The sequence below is a fragment of the Pezoporus occidentalis genome, unplaced genomic scaffold, assembly GCF_034315485.1.
Source record: "Pezoporus occidentalis ecotype Australia unplaced genomic scaffold, CSIRO_AGI_Poc_V1 ctg32, whole genome shotgun sequence".
NCBI lineage: Eukaryota > Metazoa > Chordata > Aves > Psittaciformes > Psittacidae > Pezoporus > Pezoporus occidentalis.
In genome coordinates, this window is record NW_026915158.1 from 1,589,758 (window position 1) to 1,595,770 (window position 6,013).

Sequence of the window (6,013 nt, forward strand, 5' to 3'; positions counted from 1 at the left end):
TAATTTTTTTGTGTGTGTGTGTTTGGTTTTTGCCTCATTAACCAGGTCCTGACTTGCTTGCATTTGAAGGGTAAGCTGGAATGAACAAAAATGCTTTTCCTCTGCTTCAGAAATGCTGAAATGGGATAGAGAGGACATAGTATCATGGTGCAATGTTCCCAGAAACCAACCTTTACCCACCTGAGGGCTCCTTGCAGCCAGCAGAGAGCAGATTGATGGACTTTCTGCCACTTTCCTGCTGGTCTCTGTGACCCACTGTTTTGAGGGGCGTTGGTTCACCCCTGGCCCCTAGGAGCTCAAGCACTGTTCAGGCTTCATCTTTTCTCTGGTTGACCCTGTAGCTTGTTTATGCAATGGTTGGTAGTTAGAGGAGAAGCAACAATAACCTTTGCTCTTTTCTGATGTCAAAGCATATCACCTCTCAGAGAAAACCATTTGTTCTTTATCAGTGCCAGGTTACTCATGAATGGCACCTTGAGTGTGGCATATCTGAGCAGAAGGATGGTGCAGACACCAGTGCTGCAGGGTAGTGTGAGCCAGTGCTGGGAGGGGGAGCAAGACACTTGCTGAGCCACTGAGAAACAGGAGAGCTCTCCACACTGGTGGCATTTAAGAAATCATGAATAGTTCAGGTTTTGCACTGCATATTGAGTAAACAGTAAACAGTGAAGTAAGGATTGGTATGCAGTAACACTAAACTTTCAGTCATGGTCCTCAAGACAAAGGCTCATGTAACCCTTAAGTTACTTGTTCAAGGAAAACACCTTTGTATCGACATCTTTGGAGAGCCTAACCTGGCATGAATTGTGCTTACACTTAGTGATGCTGGCTGAACCTGTGAGCTATTCCAAAATTGTCAGTTATAACCCACAACTATGAGAAATGGTCTGTAAGTAAGTAAGCTATATTTTTAAACCCATTTTACTTGCATTCTACTTTGGAGTGCTCAGGGTTCACATTAAGAAGCACATTTCTTCCACAAAGGAGTAACAGGAAAGAACTTTAGTTTAAAGATATCAAACAGAAGCTGAAAGTTCTGATGTAATCCCCAGCTCACATAGCTGAGTTTTACAAATACATACAGAAGCAGAAAGATAACAAACAATTGGGTGGGAGCCTCTGAAGATTCCTGTGTTTGTTTGCTAAATCCTTAATTTCAAAACAGTTTAAAGCCTTTGTATTTGAACATGCCAGAGTCAAGGGCCAGCCTTGCAAAACTTCACTGTAAAAAAGAGTAGAAAGTATGAAATATCCTACTGGTCAACAGCGGAAATTCTCCTATCATCAGGGACTTTCTCTGTTGCCAGTAAACCATTTTTTATTAATATAGGAAAGCTCAAATATTCCAAGGCAGTGAAAGTTTTTCCACTGTCTATAATATCCTCTCAGTCACATAAGGAGTCCAAAGTCCTGGCTATTTATATTAAAACCTGAGGACATGTAATCCATGATAAATAAAAGCAAGAGTTGGCCTTATTTTTTAAAAAAAACTATAAAATCTAGTGTCTGACAGGCTTTGCTAGCCAAAGATTTCAGCAATCTAGACACTCCCAAGAATTTAGTCTTTCCCTTTCTAAGTAAAACTGTTCATGTAAGATTTGAGGAAGTGTAAATGTTTGTATCTGAACTCATATCTGAGCTCTCCCTGCCCACACAATCCAAGTATGTGAGACTGCAAATAAGAGGCAGGCAGCGAATTAAACTTTCAGCTGGTAAAACTACACATGCACAAGTCTGGTCCTAGCTTTTGGATTGCTAAATGACAAGTATGTTGCTTCTGTTGCTAACTGCAGTACACCTGTATTTGCTTTTTATGGGGTCTTCTAGAGGAAAGAACGTGCAAAGAGACTGGCTTTAAATCAGTCCAGATGGTGCATGGTCCCTAAGAAATATCACCCTCAAAAAACATGAGCTAACTGGAAAAGCCTGAGGAGCCAAAAGTCAAGGATTAGATTTACTGGGTAACCTGAAATAAAATGTGGGCCCTTTACTATTTTTCAGGGTCATTGGAGCAAAACACTAAAACTGGCGAATGTTTGAGGATTACTCTTTGCTCCAATGCAATCCATGCCATCCATTGATGTCTCCTTCCTGTACAGAGCTCTTCCTTTGTTGTCACATTACTGCTTCAGATTATCCTCCATTTCACTGGTCAAAATGCTCTGCATTTTGCTGGGTGTCTGTTCTCTGATTTCTCCTGCCGTTAACCAGAATCCAGACTCTGAAGCCCAGTAGCTTTTGAATTTCAGGCTCTTACCAGAACCTTTCCCAGTGCCTGACTCTTTCCTTCAACTGCACAGATTTCCTTCAGTTCAAGGACTAAAGTTGAAGAGTAGTCGTTTTAAGCATCCGTTATGCTGATAATACGCATAATGAGCTCATCTTTGATAGTCTAGGCCATTAAAAGCTGAGTTGTTAGGTATGACACTGCTTTTAAGGCTACAGAGAACTGCGGAATTGCCCGACCCAAGATACTGTATTAACTTGGCCTTTTAGATGCCACATGCCCTACAGCTTGAAAGCATTATTGAGTTCTTATTATATGATCAGGCTGGTTGCTTAGAGATGAGATATCATTTTTTTCCTATTCCCAGAGTCATCAGCTCTGATTATATTTTAAGTCTTTTCTATGGTTTGGGGTTTTGTGGATATGTGAGAATCATAACATTGAACAAAAAATGCCTTTGGCCTGATGGTTGCATAGAACAGTTTGAAAATGGCCTCCACCTGAACCATAGGCAAGGAGAAAGGATCCCAAATATGTTACTGATACAACTAATGATTTGACTTGTAATGATTTTTAAATGCTTGGAGTTATCTTTATTCCATTTTAACAATTAACTTCTTCCTGTCATCAGAAGGTGAAGCAAATCTAATTTTAACACATTGTCTAATTTACCAGGCCACTTTTGTAATATTTATATGATCCTAAAATAAAGATTTATCATGTTGGATGTTGCCAGAAACATCTATTAAATTATGCTCAATTCTCATAAAGAATCACCTTTGTTCCAGAGGACTTATTTTAATATTAATTGCTTAATATTGTGGAAGCGGCCAGAGGCCTCAGTCAGAGTCTGGGGCTTTAAGAACTATAAAAATAGCTATAAAGACATGGTAACTCACATCAGACAAAATCTGTTCTGCCCTTTGCAGATGAGACATATCCCATCTGGCTCTCCGTAAAGGGGACAGGTTGTTTTGAACTAGCAGAAAAAAGGCAAGAGGCTTTGAGTGTGAACAGCCTGCTAAAAATGCCAGAATTGGATGAGGAGAGACAACAGTCAAAATGGTATAATTCCTCATTTTTTTCCATTCTGCGAGACATACACAGATACACACAGTCACACACATGCACACACGGAGTCATATGTACCACAAGCAGCCTCCAAATTCAGTTCCTTAGCTTCTCCACAGCCAGAGGAGGAGGCTTCGGTCCCAAGATGAGCAGAAGCCACTTGTGAAAGACAAAAAGGGATGTTCTGTGCCACGGCATTAAGGGAAGTGAATCTTTTGCGGGGCCTGAGCAGCCCTGCTGGACCTTTTCAGTGCAATGGAAAGACCCGACTGAGGAACAGCTTCTGCCCTTTGGAAGTGAGAGCAATGTTACAGGGACCTCACATTCTGTGTGCGTTTCAATGAAATGTTTCACCCATCTGCTGTGCCCTGAGAGTACCTACATTTCTCATCCTGCCAGCATGTTGCAGGATCTCCTGCCCCACCACACTATGAGCCTGACCCAGCTGCTCAGCCTGATACGTGATTCACAGAGAGACTGTCTGGAATAGGAAGGAAGCTACAGCAGGCTTCTTTCCACAAAAGACACAGATCAAAGGTGTGTATTCCACACTGCTGTAGCTTTCAAATCTGGAATTTTTCTTTAATGATATCAAAAACTGAAAAAGTGCCATCACAGTTGATGGAGAGAGACTGGCACTTCTCGGGCATCAGGAACATCCTAAAGCGGGTCAGTAGGTGAAAAAAGCTCAAAAGCACTCCATAGACTGTAGAAGGATTCCTAAGTAACAGTGCAGAGAAAGGTGTTTCTAAACCTGGGTTAGGTAAATTTCCATCTTAATGTCTTGCCCACACCAGTCCAGAGCACAGAACAACCAGTTCTCAACTTTGAAAGACAAGGTTAAACTGGATAGGGCACAAACAATAAGAGGTGCATGCAGGAGAAACCCCAGCCGTGTCATGATCCTCTGGGTACTCAGCTGTGCCTGGCACACCTGCCAAAAATATAATGTATAAAATATATTAAAGTTGCCCCATTCTGCATTGGGAAAGCAGAGACAGCTCCTTACTCACTTAAACTCCCCACTTGCATTGTATTAATGCTTAATGTCGAAGGTGTTTACTGGGGAACATCCACAAGCATTGCTTCAGTCTATCAGCTAACATACTGATTCACAGAGACACTGCAGAAAAGGGAATGCAGGAAAATTTGTGTAATTAACTGCAGGAATAAAAGCAGGCAGGAGCTATTTATAGAAACTGCAGTTTGGGAGGACACAAAAGTTAATATCCTTACTGCGGTGCTGCCAACTCTTGCTATTTTATGGCCAGTCTCTCAGTATTTGTTGCTGTTCTTAAAACTGCATATCCTTGTATAACGGGATCTTTCAACAATCTCAGCTCACTAACTCAAGAAACTCTGACTGGGGAAAGCTTGACAGTGGGAACCCCAGAAACAGAAAATAAATGGGAGAATATAAAAAGACGTAAGTTTATGTTTTAGAAAACACCATAGCTCTTAAAGCAATTCTGTGAGGTTTTTTAATCCTGGTAATTTTTTAGCATCAAGCACTTGGCAATGATTTTACTTGTATAGAAGCTGCTGTAGGATTTCCTGTATGCATGGAGTCAAACCCTTTTTACAGAGTTTCACATCTTTAAAAAGAAAATACTGTCTGAAGAAATTGTTCCTGAATGCCAAGTTGGGAGTCTCTTCAAATTAAGAGATAACTAATGACCCATCATGCTTATATTCTGCTATACCTAGGTTTCTTAAAAACTTCTCCTAAAAAGGCTAATTAGAGCTGCTTGAATGAGTTTTTACAATTTGTCTGAGGGGACCTATGCCTACACTGGAGAACTAACAAAGGGAAGTGAGGGCTCTTGCGCTACTTGGTCATTAGTCAGGATTGCTTGAAGAGAAAGTTGTGCAAACCACTATTACCACATAGTTTATTTTCTGGGTAGTCACTGTGGTCAGATTAGTCTTTGGATTTTGTGACTCTACAGCATGAAAACAAGACTCCCATTCAGATCAGATGCTGGGTGTGCAAAGAAAAGAGGTGATTGCAGGCTCTTTCTCCTGGGAAGACAACTGCCACTTTCAGTCTGCTGCAGGTCTAGAGCAGTAGTGATTGATTGTCTCCTGCCTAGTGCTGACTCAGAACAGCCAGGCTTAGTACAAAATGGTGTAAATGGGCTGTAAACAACAAGATTTGAAAGGAAAAGGAAGAAAAAACCCTAAACAGTGTGAGAGCAAAAGGGTGACTTTCCGGGCTTTGGGGAACTCATCTGTAAGTAGAACTGATCGGAAGAAATTCTGGTTCATTGAGCCTGACTGCTTTGTTTGAAACCTAATAGCCTGAAGAGCTTTTGCTGAAATTAAGGCAGCATTCTGTGTGGTACCTGCTGGGTTTGTCAAGGGACTCGTGATACTGCTCATGGGGAGGTTTGCCCACTCTGCTCTTCCACTTGCTCCAGTGGCAAGGGGTCCCCTAAGGTCTGGGATCCCTGACTCCAAATCATTGGCCCCTGGCAGCTGAGACCCTTCCAGCTGCTCAGGCAACTCGCAGGCTTCTTAAAGTGTCTGTTCCTATTAGCAAAGAAACTGTCAAATTCAGTGTTAGAGTAACTTGCATCCTGAAAAATACTTTAAGTAAAGGAGTGGTTTGCGACCAGTTCAGACTATCTACAAAATAATATCACAAAAAGTAGAAAATTCCTACTTCTGCTTTTAATACCTGTGTCCAAATTCAGTGCTGAATGCCAAGATCCA